The following is a 22438-nucleotide window of genomic DNA, read 5'->3' as shown; positions in this document are numbered from 1 at the left end:
GGCTCAGATTAAGCTTATGAGATCCTTTTATTTTCTCTTCCTATCTATGATCTGCCAAGATTAAATTGTTTGGTCAGATTTTTATTCTCTAACTAAAAACATAAAATTCAAAGCATGAAGTAACCAAGATTAAACAATTTGATTACCATGGACTATGGCATGAATAACAAGCTGCACACAATCATTATTATGCATAAAAGTAAATAGTAGTGGCATTTATCCTTGCACACTTTCATGGTCTATTTTTGTTTTTTGGGTTCATATATTTTCATTTTTTTACCTTCTCTTATTCCTTTGTCCTTTGATTTTTCTTTTAGGACATACCCTCTTGACATTTTTTTTAATTTTTTTAATATGGAAAACATTTGTAGAAAGCAAAGGTATGTACAATATTATAATGATTAAGCTTAGTCATTGAAAATAATGACTCCTATTGGTATAGGCCCTAGGAACCTAATAGATATGATATTATCCTTTTAGATATATGAGTTACTACCATTTGTAGCCTATATTTATTTTAAATTTGATATTGTACTTTCAGTGTGAGTTTGATCTATTGATTGACAAACTTTAGGGTTTTCTAGAAGCAATTTTGTGCTTGGTTTTGGGGCTTTTGTCGTCAATGTTTGGATCTTATTTTATAGATCTATTTCACTACTATATTTATGGTCTAGATCTAGTGCCAAATATACTTTTGGTTTCTTTCTATTAGGTTCCTATACCAATAGGAGTCATAATTTTGAATGACTAAGGTTAAGCCTTGTAATATTGTACATACCTTTGCTTTCTGAAAATGTTTTCCATATTATAAAAATAAAAAATGTATAGAGGGTATGTTCTAAAGAAAAATCGAAGGATAAAAGAATAAGACAAGGTCAAAAAAGATGAAAATATATGAACCCCCAAAACAAAGAGACCATGAAAGTGTCCAAGTCTAAATGCCACTACTATTTACTTTACGCCTATAATGATTGTGTGCAACTTGTTATTCATGCCACAATCAATGGTAATCAAAAAATTTAATCTTGGTTATTCCATGATTTGAATTTCATGTTTATAAATTAGAGAATAAAATTTGACTGAACAGTTTAATCTTGGCAGCTCATAGTTAGGTAGAGAAAATAAAAGGAGCTCATAAGCTTAATCTAAGCCCTTGGATGATATAAGGTTAGAATTAGATATTTTTCTTTATGCAAGAAAAATAGATGAATAAAGGTTTTCTAGCCTAAATGCACCGTACGAAATGAATAAAATATGTTAGAGGTAAAAAATGGGTAAGTAGAAGAAAGGTTGTTGAACTACCAAAGTTACTTGGATCAAAGAACATGCATCATGCTTATATACATCTTTCAACATGTATGGTCAACTATGAGGGCAAAGACAAAGTTTTACAAGTTGATGTAATGAACTTCTCCTCATTCACTTTTCCCCTTCACTTAAAAATTTCCTATCAAGAATTATGTTCTAAGTACTTTTAACCCTACAAGTCAAAGGGGCTCATAGCATTTCTCTAACTTTTGGAGGGACACGACCCTTGGCTTAATGACTTATGGATGCAAGTACTAGATTCCTGTTCATAAACACATTCCCCCTTCAAACAAGCCATTTCCCCTCATAACCCTAAGAAAACCCATTTTCCTAAGGTTAAACTCCATTTACCTAGGAAAACTATTAAAACCCCATGAAAACCCCCTTCCCTAAGGCTAAACACCTTTTTACCTAAGGAAATTAAAACCCCCCCATGTAAAACCCACTAAAAGCATTTTTATCCTAAGTTCAAGTCTAAATGTGCAATTGCATGGCGTTTACTCCTTTTGACTTAGGAGAAAACCCATCCTACGCTTATTTCATATTAACTAACTCACTTTATTATATACCCCCTATTAACATTTTTCCCGTAAATAAATTAAAACCCTATGTTAAATACCTTGCTCCCTAGTTTTAAATAAAAACTATATAAATACCCCTTATCTCGCTATAACTTCACTTAAGTTTACCTAACCCCATCAGGCTTCACTCGACTCCCTAATCCCTCTTTAAGCCCGGCCTGTTCACTCTTAACCTATGATTAAAGCCTAAACTAATCCCATACCGCTCAGACTAAAACCTTAGGCCCCCCTCCACTGTTGTTTATTCCCCCTCGCGTAGCTCTCCCACCTGACCATCGTCAGATCACCTCCCTGCAGATCCAATGACCCAAATCCATATCATCTAGGCTCGATGGATTGCCTTTACCTGCCTGATAAGACGGTATTCCCCTGACCCTCGATGGCTACGTGTCGTGCTCTAACACTAATCGGGTGACCCCTCCTTAAAACCGCCCATGCCTCTAAAGCAATGTGAAAACCTCATAATACCACTTCCCCCACCATTCTGATAAACCACCCATCCTCTATTAAATATGAATTTTGCGTGCTTTTCCAAATATTTTCCCATTAAAGTTTAAACCCCGAAAACCCGTGTTTTCTCACTTTTCACTAGTTTTACAGTGTAAGCCCATGAAACCCTCCAGCGCCATCCTGTGCCTCTACGATGCGATTTTCCCTCCAATTATGTCCTAAATCACTTCCCTGAGACCTTTTCCCAACCATTCCCATGCCAAAGAGACGTCAAGTTCCCTTCTTGCAGACCTGCGTTTTCTTAAGTATTATTAAATTTTTCAGGTTATCAGACTACAATAAGAGCTTGGATAAACAGTTCTGATACTAGTCAAAGAACTTGTTTACTCCAAGACTTGACCAGAAACCTATTAAAATACCAAATTCAAATGAAGAATACCAGTTATACATGTGCAGAAGATGAAGACCCTTACACACAGAGCTGAGAAGAAGACAAGGAACAACCAATGATAGTTCAGAACAGAGCAACTAGACCAGAGATGCAGATGAATAAAACACAGTAAGACTTGATCAAAATCCCCGTCATGATGCTGAGACACATAAAAAACATAATAATTTACTGTTGAAATACACAGTAAAAGGTAAAGTGTAATAGTAAAAGGGAAAAATAGTGAAATATAAAGACAGGTCATCAGAGTGAAAGAGTATCGGTGAGAGAGAGTATCAGATGAAAGACACAAGTAACTGAAGCCTCCAGCATGATGAATTCAATAACAAGAGCATAAAGAGCCATAAATAAACCATAAAATACAATAGCACCAAAATAAAAGGGACAACATGAAGCAGTTCATTAGTTGCCTCTATCTTCCTGCAAGAAGATATTTTCTATTTCCTAGATTAAATCTCAAATTAATTTGGGATATTTGTAATAATACCTTAGTATAAATACTTCACAAATAGAAGTATGTAAGGTGGATTCTTAGAAAAATTTTTAGAATGCTTGATTGAAAGACTGTAAAAGCTATTGGAGCATTAACTAAGCCAACAAGATGGATTGGTGAATAAAGACAAGATTTCGAAGGTTTCATGTGCAAAGCGAAGTGTAGACAAGTAATTTCTCACGTTGTAGTTATCTCTTTAAGTTTTCATACTATTGATCTAAATCTGGATGCCATAACTGGAGGTATTATATCAGATTTGTTTAATTACACTCTGCTATAATAGTTAGGAAAATCTATGTTTTCTACAAATAATCTAAGTTAAGGAATTCTTAATTTCTCCTTAGTTTAGGTTGTTTCTTTTAATCTATAGAAAAAGATTCTTAATTAGTCTTTGTTTCCGATTAGCCCCCTATTCTTTGTTTCGATCCCGATCTGAGAATTCTTAATTGCTCTCTCACCCTGGTTAAAACCTTTTCCATCCCTCTGGCCCAAAGACCTGCACTCTACTCTGCTATCTTGCCCTTTAAACATTCCCTTTAGTGAGTTGATCTAGTTTTGATGCCCTTCTTTTGACTCCATATGCCCAATAGTCTAGAGACATCATTCTATCCATCTGTTTCAAGATCCCCACCACCCAACCTTTCAATACAAATCAAAAACCCCCCTGAACCTTAAGAACTAGCCTGATATCCTAGAAAACAATGCTAAATCATATAGAGAGAGCCATCTTTGGACTTAGGTTGGCTAGATCCTAAGCCTAAAAGATGATTTGTGGTTACCTCGGTCATTTTCTTTCTTCTTATAACTTCTAGAGAAAATTTTGAGTGATAACATAGTGGCAACTCCATTGGGACTAGCAATTCCTCAGAACTAATAAAACTTGAAGAAATTTTTGATTCTGTATTTTAAGCCTCTTAAAGTCATTTGTTAGAACTTATATTGAGAAGTCTTACAAAAAAAAAATTATAAATTTGAAATTTTGGCTTCTAGGAAGACTCATTTTAATAGGGATAATCCAAATGCCAATCCTCCCCTAGTAGTTGATAATCCCAACATGATTTCAAGAAAATCCAAAAAAGAAGAAAGTTCAACTAGTCACACACCTTTAGTTAAAGCTAATTCATGTCCTCATGAGTGGTTGTTTTTAGAAGATCTTCCCTTTGATGAGAAATTTGGTCTTTCACTATTCAAAACAAAGTCTGAAAATGAAATATATGATACTCATATAGACCCTGAGTTCATTGCAGACCTCAAAGTCCAACATGCCAACAAATCCATTGATGACTATATTCTAAAATCTCCACAATCATCCATTAATACCACTACTACCCCTGAGTTGTCTGAACAGATCTCCACTACTTTAAGTTCACCATTATTCCCTTCGACTTAAATACCTCTTGAATCCCATTTTGCACCACCATTTACACCTTCACTCCCTCACCAGCCTATCATTACTCATTCCCCACCTACTAGTCCTGATTCTTCATCCACTACTGCATTAGTCCCAATTATATCAACCCCACAACTTGTCCCATCCCAACCAACAATAATGGAAAGCAGATATGCTCCTCTTGTTTCACCTACCCAACTTCATGCTATGCCTATAGATTATCAGAGTAAGATTCCCTTGTTTGATGCTATTGGTCAGTACACTGCCCAGCAACATGTAAACAGGATGTCTGACTTCTTTGAACTACATGAAGTATATTAAGTTGATGTTCAGATGAGACTCTTTGCTTAATCTTTGACTGGTGATGTCAAGAAGTGGTTTAAAGCCTTCCCTGCCAATCACATAGCAGACCTAGAAAAATTTCAAATATTGTTTATTGATAGGTGGGAAAAGAAAAAGAATCCTTTACAATTCCTTTTAGAATATGAACATATTAAGAGAGGACCTAACGAAATAGTTTAAGATTAATAAACTAGATTCAATGGTATATATAATGCAACCCCAGTTAACCTTAGACCCCCACCTAACTTAGCCTTAATAAAGTTCATAGATGGTTTTGATACTGATATGTCATACCAACTTAGGGAACAAAACCCCCCTACTTTATAAGAAATGCAAAGAGTAGTTGTTAGTGTAGAAGAAAACTTGTTAGCTAAAAGAGCTAGAGTTAGAAATGAAAAAAGAACTACTAAGGAAGAAACTTCACCATGTGATCTAAAATAGATAACTTGGCTAAAAACATAGAAAGACTAATGGAGAGAATAGGTAACATGGAAAGGAAACACTAATGGGATAACCAACAAACACCTCCAATTAGAAACCCAAATTTCAGAAATAGCCAAAACATAGGGAAAAATGGACCAAATTAGAACATAAGGCCTCCTTTTCAAGGAAATTATGTAGAAACATCCAATCCAGAAAATCTAGAGCATGACACAAATTAACCTAATGGGAGTAAATGATGAAGACACTGTTTTTCTAACCCAATATGAACAAGAGTTGTATATGTTGTAGCAATTACAGGTACAGTCTAGTGAATCATTTTCTTATAAACAAGGGTCTAGCTCTACTATTTTCAAAGTTCACAAGAAATACAATTTAAGAAGCAAAAGGAATACAGATGTCCCTGACCAAACAGAGAAAACAACACATAATCAGCTCAAGAAGGTAAAAGAAGCCCCTGTTTCAAAGGTCCTTCAAATTCTCCCTAGGCAGAACCAAAATCCTTTTGGCCCCAAAATTGTAGATATAACCCCTGATCAACCTTCTGATGATCAACCATCCACTTCAATTCCACTTGTAAATCCACAAAAAGAAATCCCAATGAAGAAAAATAAAAAAATCCTACTCAAATCCCTGCTGCTAAAACTCCAAACCTGCAATCAGAAAAAGCCTCTTTGCATTTCAATTTGGGAGCAAAGATAGCTAAGCTAAAGATTCGAATCCCTTTGATAGAACTAATCAAGCATGAACCTTACAAATCTTAGATAAATCAGACCTTAAACTTTGCTGAAAATGAGGATTTAGTTAACTTGTTTGATGATAAACCATAGCTTATATTTGGTCTTGATGTTAATGGAAAACCATTAGAAGGAGGAGTTCCACCTATATATAAGCCTTAGCATTCATGAAAAGATTCTACACAATGCAATGTTGGATTTTGGAGCCTCTCACAATTTAATTCCCAAATCAGTAATGGAAAAGATGAACCTAGACATAACAAGGCCATACCAAGACTTATTCTCATTTGACTTTACTCAAGTAAAGTGCCTAGGATTAATCAAAGACATTTGTGTTACTTTAGTCCAATATTCTGCCAAGAGCATCCTAATGGACATTGTAGTTGCTGACATCGCATCGAAGTATGGCATGCTTTTATCAAGACCATGGGGAGCCAAACTTCAGGGATCTCTTCAACTAGATATGTCTTATGTAACAATTTTTTTTTTTTGGACAACTTAAGAAACTATACAGAGAAACCTTAATGAAATATATGGTAAGTAGCCAGGATCGGCCTCAAAAATTTCCCATCTTCTTCATACATTCAGATATTGACTCTTTTATTTTGTATAATGCTGATCAAACTGAAGAAACACTTTTAGACAACACTGATACAAAACCAAAAGAAATTGTAGTTTCTACACAAGATGAGACTAATCAAACTATAGAGTTATTCAATGAACAAGAAGGTCTAATTGATGTGAATGATAAAGAGTTTTTTCCACCAGATAGCGAAAACTATGATCATGAGATCTTATGGAATTTAGAGTTTGATGGATCAGTAAATAGGTTAGGAGTAGGAGAAGGACCAGGAGTGTGGGTATATAGCTTAGAGAATAATTATTTGGAAGGCCATCCATATAGACTGAATTTTAAATGTACAAATAATATAGTTGAACTTGAAGCATTAATTTTAGGTCTTAAGTTAGTTAGAAATCTAAGAGCTAAAAGAATCTCTATTATGGGAGACTTTGAATTAATTGTGAAACAAATAGATGTTGTATATATAACTAAAGACCCTAGATTAAATTGCTATAGAGATACTATTGTAGAAATACTAAATACTTTCTTAGAAACCAAGCTTGTAGTCATCCCTAGGAAACATAACATGCAAGCCCATAGTTTAGCAATGTTTTCTGGCACTTGTAAATTACCCTTCCAACCTAACTATTAGTACACTGTTGAAGTTAGGCACAAACTTGAAATTCCTGATAATTTGAAGAATTGGTGAATATTTACTAATGATAAGCAAATAAATAACTTTTTACTTTCAGAATAATAATTTGTAAATAATAACATAAATACTGATACATCCATATATCTTGAAACTAAGGATAAGATAGAAATAAACAATATAGAAGATGATAAAATAGATAGAATTAACCCAAGTAAATTTAACAAATCAGATGTGGATAACCTAGAGCTAATGGAAATTGATGAAATGGTCAACGAAGAAACTAAAGTAATTAATCTGAAGGATAACCTCTTACGAAAGGGATTAACCCCTTTGGAAGATTTATTTGATTCAAATGATGTTCCTAAGAAACCTAAGATAGAACCATTAAGATCTGACATTGAGGAATACAACATAGGAATTGATGAAAGTCAAAAAATGATCAAGCTTTCAAAATCATTACCTCCTACTAAAAAAGTGAAATACATTGAGTTGTTGAAAGAATTTAGGGATGTTTTTTCTTGGAGTTACGAGGACATTAATCCTATGACACCAACATCATTTAGCACAATATTCCTATAAAAGAAAATCAAAAGCCTTTCAAACAGAAACTAAGAAGGATAAATCGTGTCTTATTTCCTGCCATAGAGAAAGAAATTCAAAGAATGTATCATGCTAAAATAATTGCACCAATTAGATTCTCTGATTGGGTATCAAACTTGGTGCCAACAAGAAAGAAAACAGGCAAGATCAGACTGTGTGTGGATCTCAGAAACCTCAATAAAGTATCACTGAAAGACAATTACCCTCTCCCCAAGATGGATCACATTTTACAGAGAGTAGTTGGATCAACCAAAATCTCATTGTTGGATGGGTTTTCTAGTTATAATGAAATCTTAATTCATCCTTATGACCAACCCAAAACTGCCTTTATTACTCCTTGGAGCACTTTTATGTATGTGAAAATTCCTTTTGGGCTAATGAATGTAGGATTCACTTTCCAGAGGGCTATGGATATAGCCTTTGCTAAAGAAATTCATGATTTCCTTGTGATATATCTAGATGACATTACTATGTTCTCAAAGTCTGATAATCAACATTTAGATCATCTAAGGAAAGTGTTTATTAAATGCAAGAAATATGGAATCTCCTTGAATCCAAAAAAGTCTTAGTTTGGGTTAGAGGAAGGAAAGTTATTAGGTCATATAATCTCGAAAGATGGTATTAGAATAGACCTAGCAACAATAGAATCCATCTTACAAATAAGACACCCCAGGAAAATTAGAGAATTACAAGCTTTCTTAGGAAAAATCAAATTTCTTAGGAGATTTATATCTAACCTAGCATAATTAATTAGATCACTTAACAATATGTTGAAAAAAGACTCCACAATAAAATGGAGTGTTGAGGCTAAGAAATCCTTTGAAGACATCAAAATAGCCTTAACTAAAACACCAATACCAATAAGTCCTATGTTTGATAGAGATTTCATTTTATTTTCATTTGCTTCAGAGCACAAATAGCTACAGTCCTATTACAGAAAAATGACCAGGGCTATGAATAACCCATTTCTTTCTTTAGCAAAGCCCTGATAGATTCCCCCTCGAAATACAATATAAAGGAAAGCAGGCCTTGGCTTTGGTCAAGGGCATTAAATATTTTATGGTATACATCCTATATTCTCACATAGCAGCCTACGTTCCCAATTCAGTAGTAAAAGACATCCTAACTTAGTATGGTCCAAATGGAAAGAGAGAGAAGTAGATTGCTACCATCTTAGAATATGATATAGAGATTAAACCAACAAAGTTAATCAAGGGCCAAGGTTTAGCCAAGCTCATAGCTGAATCGAACTGTCAAGCCTTGGATATTAACTTTATTGTAGCAATAGATAATGAAGAGGAGATGGTGGCTCCACTAATCAACCAGACCTTTCTTGAATCACCATGGTATGCTGATATTTCTTATGTTTTACTAAATTTACAAGATCCTCCTGAATTTTCTAGGACTAAAAGCAGTTTTATAAAGATGAAATCCTTAACGTTTTGTATATTAGACAATGTTTTGGCTTGGAGAGACCATGAAGGTATTCTTCTCAATTTCTTAATAAAACAAGAGGCTGACAAAGTTTTACAAGAGTTTCATGCAGGTGACTATGGAGGACACTTTTACTGGAAGACTATTGTAGATAAAATCCTTAGGGCTCGTTTCTACTAGCCTACCTTATTTTTTGATGTCAAGAAATATGTGACCTCCTATCACAAATTTCAAATCTTTGAGGGAAAGTAAAAGCTCTTACCATTACCCCTGAAGCCAATCTCTGCTAAAATACCTTTTCAACAATGGGGTCTAGACTTCATTGGTGAAATTCACCCACCCTCCTCTGCCCAACACAAATGGATCCTTACTGCCACTGACTATTTTATAAAATGGATAGAGGCCATACCATCAAGACAAGCCACATATACTAATATCATAATCTTCCTTGAAACCAATATACTATCAAGATTTGGATGTCCAACTAAGCTCATTACTAAATCATAATGTAACAACCTTTAAATCCAAAAGAATGATAGATTTCTGCAATAAATACCATGTCACCCTTGGCCACTCCACAACATATTACCCTCAAGGTAATGGATTGGTTGAATCCTCAAACAAAAGCCTAGTAAGTATCATCAAGAACTTACTATAAGACAATAAGAAAACTTGGAATAGAAAGCTAGTTAATGCCTTATAGGCAGACATATTGACTACAAATAAATCAATTGGTACTTTTGCCTATCAACTAGTTTATGGAAAGGAAGTTTCCTTTCCATCCTCTTTGGGAGTGTGAGTAATGAAGATACTTCAAGAAATACAGGTTGAACCAAATAGTATCCAAAGAAGAATCAAACAAAAAACAAGAGAAGAGGTTTATGTCAAGTCTCAAGTTTTGCAAGAAAAGATAAAGAAGATTTTTGATAAAAAAAACCAAGGGTGACGATTTCTACATAGGTGAAAAAGTGAAAAAGTAGGAACCAAGAAGGGAAGCTAAAGGAGAACATGGGAATTTTATTTCCTATGGAAGGTCCCTATGTAATTTATGCCTATAGAGGAAGTAGTGCTTTCTTCATAAGATAAATTGATGGTACAAATGCAGAAGGTGGGCCAGTGAATGGTCGAATGCTAAAACACTACTTTGAACCTAATTACTAATTTTCATTTGTATATACTATATTTTGAAAAGTCTAGTTTGGATTGGATAATGATATTTGAAGTTGAAGCCTGAAGGGAAGGCCCTAAGCTTTAAAAGATTCACTATCATAAGTATCAACAATGCAGATTCATAGAAAACCACTTTGCAAGGCAACAACAACAACAATTCAAAGGCTATTGATCTCTAAATTTCTTGACATTTCACAAGGAAATGCCATCGATATGTGGAGCCACTGTTAGGTTCCTATACCAATAGGAGTCATTATTTTGAATGACTAAGGTTAATCCTTTTGTACAAAACTTTTCTTTCTGCAAATGTTTTCCATATTATAAAAAATAAAAAATGTAAAGAGGGTATGTCCTAAAAGAAAAAATAAAGGACAAAAGAATAAGAGAATGTAAAAGAAGATGAAAATATATGAACCCTAAAAACAAAGAGACCATGAAAGTGTGCAAGTCTAAATGCCACTACTATTTACTTTATGATTAATAATGATTACGTGCAACTTGTTATTCATGCCACAATCCATGGTAATCAAATAATTTAATCTTAGTTATTCCATGATTTGAATTTCATGTTTATAGATTAGAAAATAAAATTTGACCGAACAGTTTAATCTTGGCAGATCATAATTAGGTAGAGAAAATAAAAGGAGCTCATAAGCTTAATCTGAGCCCTTGGATGATATAAGGTTAGAATTAGTTAGTTTGCTTTATGAAAGAAAAATAAATTAATAATGGTTTGCTAGCCTAAATGCACCCTAAGAAATGAAGAAAATAGGTTAATGGGTAAGTAGAAGAAATGTTGTTGAATTACCAAAGTTACTTGGATCAAAGAACATGCATCATGCGTATATACATCTTTCAACATGTATGGTCAACTATGAAGGAAAAGACAAAGGTTTACAAGTTCATGTAATTAACTTCCCCTCATTCAATTTTCCCATTTACTTACTAATTTGCTATCAACAATTATGTTGTAAGTACTTTTAACCCTACAAGTGAAATGTGCTCAGAGCATTTCTCTAACTTTTGGAGGAATTGGACCCTCGGCTTAGTGACTTACGAATGCAAGTACTAGATTCCCCTTCATAAACACATTCCCCCTTCAAACACGCCATTTCCCCTCATAACCCTAAGAAAACCCCTTTTCCTAAGGTTAAACTCCATTTACCTAGGAAAAGTAATAAAACCCCCTTTGCCAAGGTTAAACAACTTTTTACCTAAGGAAAGTAATAAGCCCCCATGTAAAACCTTTTCTCACAAAAAACCCACTAAAATCCATTTTATCCTAAGCTCAAGTCTAAATGTGCAATTGCATGTCTTTTACCCCTTTTGACTTAGGAAAAAAACCCATCCTCTGCTTATTTCATATTAACTAACTAACTTTATTATATAACCCCTATTAACCCTTTTCCCGTAAATAAATTAAAACCCTATTCAAAATACCCTGCTCCCTAGTTTTAAATAAAAACTATATAAATACCCCTTAACTCACTATAACTTCACTTAAGTTTACCTAACCCCTATAAAACTTAAGTTAATCCTACATCATGCTTCGCTCGACTCCCTAATCCCTCTTTAAGCCTGACCTGATCACTCTTAACCTGTGATTAAAGCCTAAACTAATCCCATACCACCCCGATTTAAACCCTGGGCCCCCCTCAACTCTCATTTCTTCCCCCCGCGCAGCTCTCCCACCCGACCACCGTGAGATCACCTCCCCGCATATCTAATGACCCAAAGCCATATCGGATGGGCCCAATGGATTGCCTTTACCCGCCCGATAAGGCATTTTTCCCCCGAGCCCCGATGGCTACATGTCACTCTCTAACACTAATCGGGTGACCCCTCCTCAAAACCACCCATAACTCTAAAGCGGTGTGACAACCCCCTAATACTACTTCCCCCGTCGTTCTGATAAACTGCCCATCCTCCATTAAATATGAATTTTGCACCCTTTTTCAAATATTTTCCCGTTAAATTTTAAACCCTAAAAACCCGTGTTTTCTCGCTTTTTGCTAGTTTTACAGTGTAAGCCCATGAAACCCTCCAGTGCCACCCTGTGCCTCTGCAATGCAATTTCCCCTCCAATTATGTCCTAAATCATTTCCCTGAGACCTTTTCCCAAGCATTCCCATGTGAGAGAGCCATAAAATGCCCTTCTTGCAGACCTGTGTTTTCTTAAGTATTATTGAATTTTTCAGGTTATCAGACTACAATCAGAGCTTGGATAAATAGATCTGATACTAGTCAAAGAACCTGTTTACTCCAAGACTTGACCAGACACTTGTTAAAATACCAAATTCAAATGAAGAAGACCAATTATACATGCACAGAAGATGAAGACCCTTACACAAAAAGTCGAGAAGAAGACATGGAACAGAGCAGTGACAATTCAGAACAGAGCAACCTGACCAAAGATGCAAATGAATAAAACACACTAAGACTTGATCAAAATCCACTTCACGATGCTGAGACACATAAAAACATAAGAATTTACTGTTGAAATACACAGTAAAAGGTAAATTATAACAGTAAAAGGGAAACACAATGAAAGATAAAGACAAGTCATCGAAGTGAAAGAGTATCAGTGGCAGAGAGTATGAGATGAAAGACACAAGTAACTAAAGCCTCCAACGTGATGAATTCAGTAGCGAGAGCATAAAGAGCCAGAAATAACCCATAAAAGCCAGCAACACCATACTAAAAGGGACAATATGAATCAATTCATTAGCTACCTCTATCTTCATGCAAGAAGATATTTTCTATTTCCTAGATTAAATCTAAAATCAATTTGAGATATTTGTAAAAACACCTTGGTATAAATACTTCACAAATTGAAGTATGTAGGGTGGATTCTTAGAAATTTCTTTAGACTGCTTGATCGAAAGATTGTAAAAGCTATTGGAGCATTGTCTGAGCCAACAAGATGGATTGGTGAATAAAGACAAGATATTTCAATGGATTCATGTGCAAAGCGAAGTGTAGACAAGTATTTTCTCATGTCGTTGTTATCTCTTTCAGTTTCCATACTATTAATCTAAATATGGATGCCATAGCCGGAAGTATTATATCAGAATTTGTTTAATTACACTTTGCTATAATAGTTAGGAAAATCTATGTTTTCTACAAATAATATAAGTTAAGTAATTCTTAATTGCTCCTTATTTCAGGTTGTTTTTTTAATCTATAGCAAAGTATTCTTAATTTCATTTTGCTTCTGATTACCCACCTATTCTGCGTTTCAATCTTGGTATGAGAATTCTTAATTTCTCTTTCACCCTAGTTAAAACCTTTTCCATCCCTATGGCCTAAAGACATGCACTCTACTATGCTATCTTTCCCTTTGAACATTCCCTTTAGTTATTTGATCTAGTTCTGCTACCCTTCTTTTGTCTCCATATGCCCAATGGTCTAGAGACATCATTCTATCCATGTGTTTAAAGATCCCCACCACCCAATATTTCAATACAAATCAAAACCCCCCCTGAATCTTAAGAGCTAGCCTAATATCCCAGCAAACAAAGCTAAATCATATAGAGAGAGCCCTCTCTGGACTTAGGTTGGCTAGAGCCTAAGCCCAAAAGTTGGTTTGTGGTTACCTTGGTCATTTTGTTTCTTCTTATAACATCTATAGAAAATTCTAATTGATAACACTTTCCTTTCATTTAATTTGGTTTCTTGCTCTTCGTTGAGTTTTTATTCAATTTTTATGCTTGCTTTTACTTACATTTGGTGGTGCTTTGGTTTCTCATGAGTTGTGGCTGTGAAATACTTGACTAAAAAGGTTTTTTTGGGTGAATTTGATATGTTATTTGTATCAGTTTCAAATTTTTTTGTTTGTCACCACTCCTTTCTAGTGTCTCCTTGAATTATTTTTTTTGGATTTTTGGTCGGTGTAGATCATTATCTCTATTATACATTGAGATACAACCCTTACTTGATTTACATTGCCTATTTTCTCTCTATCAACATTCATTTGCTTGCTTGTGAGTGGTCTTATTTGAAAAATCCCATTTTAATAGATTTTAGTGTGTTTTGTTCTTACTTGGTGGTGTTTTTGCTCTCTTTTTGAGTTATTTGTTTCGGTTATTTTCTTGGGTCTGATTTGTTATAAACATGGAGAATTTCATTAGAGTGTTTATTGAGAGTGCTTGTAGCTGCTATTTTCACTTTAAAAAGGAAAAGGCTCTCTTCTATCTTGTAGCTAGTTTTCATCGATTTGAAAATAAAAAAGTGCATTGTCATATAGTTGCACTATGGTTTTTATTAAAAGAGTCTATTCAAACCATATGAGTTTCACACCTTTACCCTATTGAGTAAATAATAAGCTTTTAAAATTAATGTTCAAATAAAATTTAGTCAACCATTTTTTATTTTCACTGGTAGCACATCAACATTAGTCTAGGCTATGGTATTGAAATAGGAGTGTGAGGTTAACTTCTCCAAGACCACAAAAACAAACCTAGAATGTTGTAGTAGGGAGGGAAAATCTAATTTCAGTGATACACTCCAGGAAACCCTTCTAACATAATCAATCATGAGGTCACAATTAAGACTATCAAATTAACATAACCCACTTCATTCGTATTGCTGAAACAATTTACATGTATTTCAAATGGTGTTATTAGAATCTTTTGTTTTAACACATGGGGACCACTTAGGAGGTGTACATCTCTATTTCAAGGATTTCTCAGGGGGTTTTCGACATTTTTTCCTACCCTTGCATGTGAACTTGACTGTAAATTCCCCCCTGGGACGTGTTGTTGTTGGTGGTATCCTTAGTGGCCTTTCTCTAGGGTCTTTTACATGGATGATGGGGAGGGGTTCATCCTCTTTGTACCTGGGTTAGATTTCAAGTAGAGTCACTTGATCCTCCTAATGTGTACACCATGAATAACAAGGGTACTTGTATTGGATTTAAAAGGGTCATTAAGTAGGTACCTATTATAATTGTCCCTACCACATCATCACTGGCAACCTCTGCCCTGATCAAGTAGGCTCCAATAGCAGGAATATCCCTTCTCTATCTCTTTGGTTTGTGTGTGCTTACCTTTAAGGTTACTTTTAGAGAATATTGTTTGGTCTGGGTGACAGTTTAGCCATAGGAATTTCTTAATTGTCTTAATTTGATAATAAATGTATATTGATAATGGTTAAACATATATGATATTTCATGTAGAATGTTAGGCCCTTCTCCTAAAGAGGAAGGGTCACCATCACATATACATAGGTTAATTATGTTAAAAAACAAATTAAACCATACTCAATCTAGGGGCGATAATATTGGTCCTAGGGAGGAAGATCACATTACTTTTGAGGTAATTAATGAAATTACTTTTCCATACTATAACCCACCCTTGATTGACCCTCTCAGCCTAGTTCTAGTGCAATTGAATCCTTACGGTATTGAACCTTTTTACATGTGTGTTCCTTATATGCCTATTGAAAATATTTTTTGTTCTATGGAGGAGACAAGTCCCGCATTACCTTCTACATCAGCAGTCTCTGTTACCATGTCATCTTTTCCACCACTCAGTGTGGCAGGATCTATACCTCCTTCCACGCCTCTCACAGATTCTTCAGGAATTTGATCAGTCACATCTATAAACTCATCACATTTTCCATAATATTTTGTGTCTATGATTTTATTAGCTTTGTGTTTGTAGTGAGAAAATGATATAGTCAATCCATGGGAGATGGGATATTTACTCCTAGCTCATCTAAACCTATGATTCTTATATATAGTGTAATTGGTTTTACTTTTGGGAACACGAGGGGGGATTGTCCATTGCTTCTAGTTAGGCTAGGGGAAACTTTATATTTTGCAGTAGTTCTCAACTTTGGTCTAGTTCTATATTTGGAGGGCCACCCTACTCTAGAGGTTCCTTTTCCTTTGAGGGGGTTAGTATATATAGGGGAATTCCCCCTATCAATACTACTATTCCTATGACTGTCAATCCTTACGATGGTTCTTATCTATGGGGAGGTCCTTCTTTTTTTGTTGGGTACAACCCGTCTAGTAGTCATGCTTTTGGGGGTCCTTCCTTATTTGGGCAAAAATTCTTTACACCAGCCATATTGGCTAGGTACATAGTATACTGGGATGAATTACAACTTTTGTCCATATCCTTCTACCTTAACTATCATATGGGGTGACCTTGTAGTCCTTCATGGGGTTACGACCATTATGACTAATTTGGTCAACTGCAAATTCCTTTTCTGACACCTCTCAATTCAACAGACTTGGATAAACTGACTAATGACATGATCTATCATGATATTAGGTTTCCACTTATGATGACTAAGTTACCCTTTGATATTCCTATGTTTAAAGGGAAACCTAAAGAGAATCCTTTTGTACATATCGCCACCTTTCATTTATGGTGTTAATATAATTCTTTGGTAGATGATTTATGAAGTTGAGACTCTTTCAATGAAACTTAATAGGGGATGGAACCAAATGGTATATCTAATTTTTTTAAGCATCCTATAGTGACTCTATTTCCTTAGCTTGTACTTTCCTGAACCACATTCAATTACCTACTAGGAAGTTAGTAGTATTGACTCACCCATTACTCACTCATCCATAAAAACAAATGGTTGTGCAGACCCATCAACCTATGTAAGGGGAAATGGGGGAGGGCACAATTTATCCTACTGGAAATAATGCAACTATCCTTATGTGTCAGGAAGAAGTTAACATGATTATGGGAGCGAAATACTATGACCCTAGTGAGTCGAATTATTCTTTTAAGGACTCAACCACCCCTAGTGTTGCCGCTTGACCTCTCAAGTTAGATAAGTCTATACAACCAATATATCACCCACCTAAGAGTCTTGTCTGAAAATCAACACACAATCCAGAGGTGCAGGCTATCTAATATTACAATATTGTTTAGGACTGATCTGAAAATGTGGCACTTAGGTTTCTTTTCTAACTTACGAGAACCTCTCCCACTTCCAAAGCTTAAATATTCCCAAGTCTTATTGATTAACCAATGCGGAATTGATAATATGCTTGACAATATAGTGTATGCGGGTGTTTATTTTAAAATTGTTTATGTGCTTTTAAAATTCTATTTTTTGTGTGAATATGTAAATACATATGACAGTAAACAAATGCAGCAATAAGAAAACACCTAAGACAACAATTTAATATGGATTTCACCCAAAACTCTTGGGCTACGTCTCCTTGATCTCTAGTCAACTCAACTAGGCTCTCTAGGATTATGGCAAAGTCCTTTTTACAAGATCTTGGCTCAACTCCATTATTTTACACAAAAAAACTTGGTTTTGACAACATTTGATCCCTGGCTCTTGGAGCTATCGGCTTCTGGCTCTGGCTCTTGGCTCTGGCTCTTGGCTCTAGCTTCTTTGGTTCTTTGTTAGTTTACAGGTCACTGGCTTTTCACTTTACCTCCAAGTGACTCCCTCGGCTACTCTGCACATTAGCTCTTCTCTCTCTCGACCTCTTTTTGCAACAACCCCCTTCTGTCTTTGACATTCATTGCTTTTAAGCCAATCGGTGCTTGTCTATTCATTTTCCCTCTCAGGCTATCTGGCTTCCAGCCTTGGTCTGCTCAAATCCCCTCTCTGAGCATTAGCAATCATTGCTAAATGCCTTCAGGGATGGTGGCCACCTATTCTATAATGGAAGGGACCATCGAGCCTTTGAAATCCCCAAAAATAGTGTTCTATGTTTACACAGAGAAACACTGTAAAACACGGGAAATTTTTTCCAAATTACTATTTATCAGACTTTAAATATTATGAAGTCCACCCTATATTCCATCGAGTCTGCCTATAATCACTTATCGCAAGTCGCAATTCCTCTATTCCATGGTTTCCCTTTGATTTGGAAAATACATTAAAACATTGAAAATATTGCAAAATGGCTTTATGGTGGACTTGAAATATTATAATATCATGTCTATAAGTTCCATCGGGTCCGCTTCGTTGCATCGGATGCATTTCCTTTGCATTTCATTTATTTAACGAAAATGCGAAATACAAAGGAAAATGTCGTTTTCCAGATCTTAAAATATATGAAATATCGCCTATAACCTCGTCAGGTCCAGCTATTGCATTGCACACACACACACACACACACACACACACACACACACACAGATATATATATATATATATATATATCGGTATGGCCCCGCTCCTTGTAATGCTCCTTGTAATGCATAGACCCCTGAGTCGTTGGTGAGTGTTCCTCTGTATTTTCTAATTGCGATATTGCGATTCAACTTGGGCCATCGATCCATGCGCTTGATCGATTGTCCTCATTAATCCCGCTGATTTTTCTCACAATAAGTTTGTGGTAGCCTACAATAGTCTCCGATAGCCTCCTCTAATTGCGATATGCCAATCAACCATTCGTAGGCTAGATCCAACGGCTCCTGTGCATTGTTGGTTTGGCCTCTGATAGGCCTGTTTTCCGCTATTTCTTCATGTTTTTGCCTCCCGATAGTGTTTTCTGCCACTTTGTGAAGGTTTTCCTTTGCGATAGTTTTTGGATTTTGAAGACTTGGAGGGTTTTTTAGGACTCATTTTTAGGGGATTTTGCCCCTTTTTTGAAAGGATAAAGGGTAGCTTCATTTTATGATAACTTCTTCATCCTAAGTCCATTTTTTCCCATTCAAGTTACAGTAGATTCAGAATGAGACGATCTCTGCAATGGGGCTAGTTCCAGGAACTTCCTTGGACTTTCATTTTTCCTCTATGAGGAACACTTAGACTTAGGAGTCTATCTAAAATCCATTTTGGATCAGGCCTTCCTAATAAAAGAACTTTTGGTCTCCAAAAGACGGATATACTGATATGAATAGTAAATGAGAGTGGCTCACCCTCTTCTTTCAACCTCTGTACACTTGTCTTGCATAGTGCCTCTAAACCAAAGTTTCTGACCACTTCCCTTCTTGGATGGTCTGGTCTTCCTAGGAAGAACTGTCTTCCTCCTTGCCTTCCTGCAGAACTCTTGCTGAAATGGTTAGAGAAGGTAGTTTGAGCTTCTTTGCCTTGATCATTGATCCAAGGTGGCTCAAACAAATGTGAAGTACATTTGCTTCACAAAACTTTCATTTGTACCTATTTGATAAGCTGTCAACAACAACTGTTAACAAGAACAGAAATAAAGACAACAACTGGATAGCCTAAACTCTTGCTTCAACAAAAGAAATAGATTTCACATCTTGTGAACACCTCCATGCCTTACATCTGCATACAAATGATGGACTAGACAACAAGCCCACAAAACATGCCTTTAAAACCAATGACCCTTCAATTCAAGGATGTAGAAAAAGACCATTTGGACTCTTTTTCAAAAGATGAAACACTTCATCATTGTTCCCATCTAGGAGATCAAGTTAACTTCTCCCAATTCAACATTGCATCACATGCATGTCAAAGCAATCAACCCTGCAAATTAATTACACATACATGTTCAAATATAAGGAAATCATTAGTATCCCTGTGTTCATGCACATCAAGCTCATGCGTGCATTTCATCTTTCAACTTCCGCTTAAGCACACTGTACTTTCGAAGCTGAAATGAAATATGATGTTGCAACAACAAATTGAGTCTCCTGCTCAACTTCTCCATTCACCTACTTGGTAAAATCCTGCAACTTGCATCCTTATTAACAAAGAAATGTAAATATATGCATCAATATACATGCAATATTAATCGGATAAGAACTCTAACTGTTTCTTACCAATCCTTTTCAAAGGTACTACCTTTGTTTGCACATTAATATCAACATGTGAATAATTCTGAAACACATCAATCATGGAATCTTCCTTTCCATACTTGCCATGTTCTCTTTCCACTTTCTTCAGCTTTGGTGGAAGCAATGTTGGATTCAATGTACAACATTTTGCAGAAAGATGTCCTTGCTTATGGCACTAAGTGTACTGCATGTGCATCCTCTTGATAGCATGATTTGCCTTGTCCAATGGACCTTTGGCTTCTTGATTCTTTTCCTTCAAAAGTTTCATGTATATGGCCATTCTCTTCCAACATCTAGAAACATTATGGTTATCCAAACCACAAAAGGAACATGCAACTATTTCCCCATACTTATGTGGAAATCTATCATGCTTTACCAAATCAAAAGGAAGATGATTAGAACCAAATTTATACCTTTCTCTTTCACCTTTATTGCCTTCACGAAGAGGTGAATTGAGTGAAGAAGTAGCTCCCTTTGGAACATCATCAATCTCTTCAAGGTTATCAGGGTTTCCACAACTCTCTGGTTCAAGTGTGTGCTTCTGAACACCTTCATCCCGCAAATGATGTTTCAAGCCATTGCAGTCCTCTTGAATACAGCCTTCACACTTTTGAGGTAGAGGACATGAAATGAAACTCCTTGTTGGGACTATTTCAATGGCCTTCATGGCAGCTTTGGAACTCTCTCCATAAGATTTTCCATAGCCAAGACCCAAATATTTATGCCTTTCCTAAACCATTATTGGCTCAACAATACCTTGTGTGTGCTTACCCAAGCACTTTGCTTCTTAGCCCATCTTGGACATTAGCTTGGAACCTATGTCGCTAGTATGTTTTTCAAAAGAACCAATACAAGCATTCTTAGAAGAATTTGAAGACAAACTAGAATGGCTTACCTCTTCTTCAAGCTAATACTTGACTAAGGCTTCTTGGGAAACAAAGAGTTGTGACTCAAACTCATGCATCCTTTTCAGGTTCATATTTGCAATATGAAGTTGCCTCTCCATTTCCTACAATTTTTCAGAAAGCATCTGCTTCTCTTCCTCCACAGAATTCAACTGCTCTCTAAGTATGCTACACTTCCTTCCATCCTCATACATTTCTCTCACCATACCCATCATGATGAAAAAGTCTTGCTTCAAGTATTCATCAAAGAAACTTGTGAAGAAAGGAGAATTTGAGGACTCACTTGTAGAATTTTTCATTATGCCAATGAACAAAGAACTTCAAACAATATTAACAAATATCTTATTCAAGCAACCTTTTTCAACAAACTTCTTGTGCTCTAAGGATTGCTTTGAGGTCCTTTGGGATAGAAGAATGCCCTCAACCCTTCTTCCTTCTTGTCTTTCCTAGACTGAACTATCAATAGATTTCCCTTCCTCTCTGCAAACTCAAAAAATAGTCAGTCTGCAAATAAGGATACATCAATCAGACAATTGATCCATGACTGTCCAAACACATTTCAGACAAGCAATCTTTTCTTTGTCAATCAAACATTCTGATATAACCTTCTTTGAAGGTGAGGTTAACCAATATTAAGCTCTGATACCACCTGGTCTGAAAATGGGGCACTTAGGCTTCTTGTCTAACTTACAAGAAACTCTCTCACTTCCAAAGCTTAAATATTCCCAAGTCTTATTGATTAACCAAAGTGGAATTGATAATATGCTTGAAAATATAGTGTATGTTGGTGTTTATTTTAAAATTATTTATGTGCTTTTTAAATTATGTTGTTTGTGCTAATATGTAAATACATATGATAGTAGACAAATGCAGCAATAAGAAAACACATAAGACAACAATTTAATATGGAGTTCACCCAAAATTCTTGGGCTACATGTCCTTGAGCTCTAGTCAACTCAACTAGGCTCTTTGGGATTATGGCAAAGTTCTTTTTACAATCTCTTGGCTCAACTCCACTGTTTTACACAGAAACACTGGGTTTTGACACCATTTGATCCCTAGCTCTTGGAGCTCTTGGCTTTTGGCTCTGGCTTTTGGCTCTGGCTTCTTTGGCTCTCTATCGGTTTATAACTCACTGGCTTTTCACTTTACCTCCAAGTGACTCCCTCAGCTGCTCTGCACATTAGC

The sequence above is a fragment of the Pinus tabuliformis genome, chromosome 1_2, assembly GCF_031772625.1.
Source record: "Pinus tabuliformis cultivar Carrire ecotype Pingquan chromosome 1_2, CPIR1, whole genome shotgun sequence".
Taxonomy (NCBI): Eukaryota; Viridiplantae; Streptophyta; class Pinopsida; order Pinales; family Pinaceae; genus Pinus; species Pinus tabuliformis.
The sequence above is the reverse complement of the archived record's forward strand: the minus strand, read 5'-3'. Positions refer to the sequence as shown.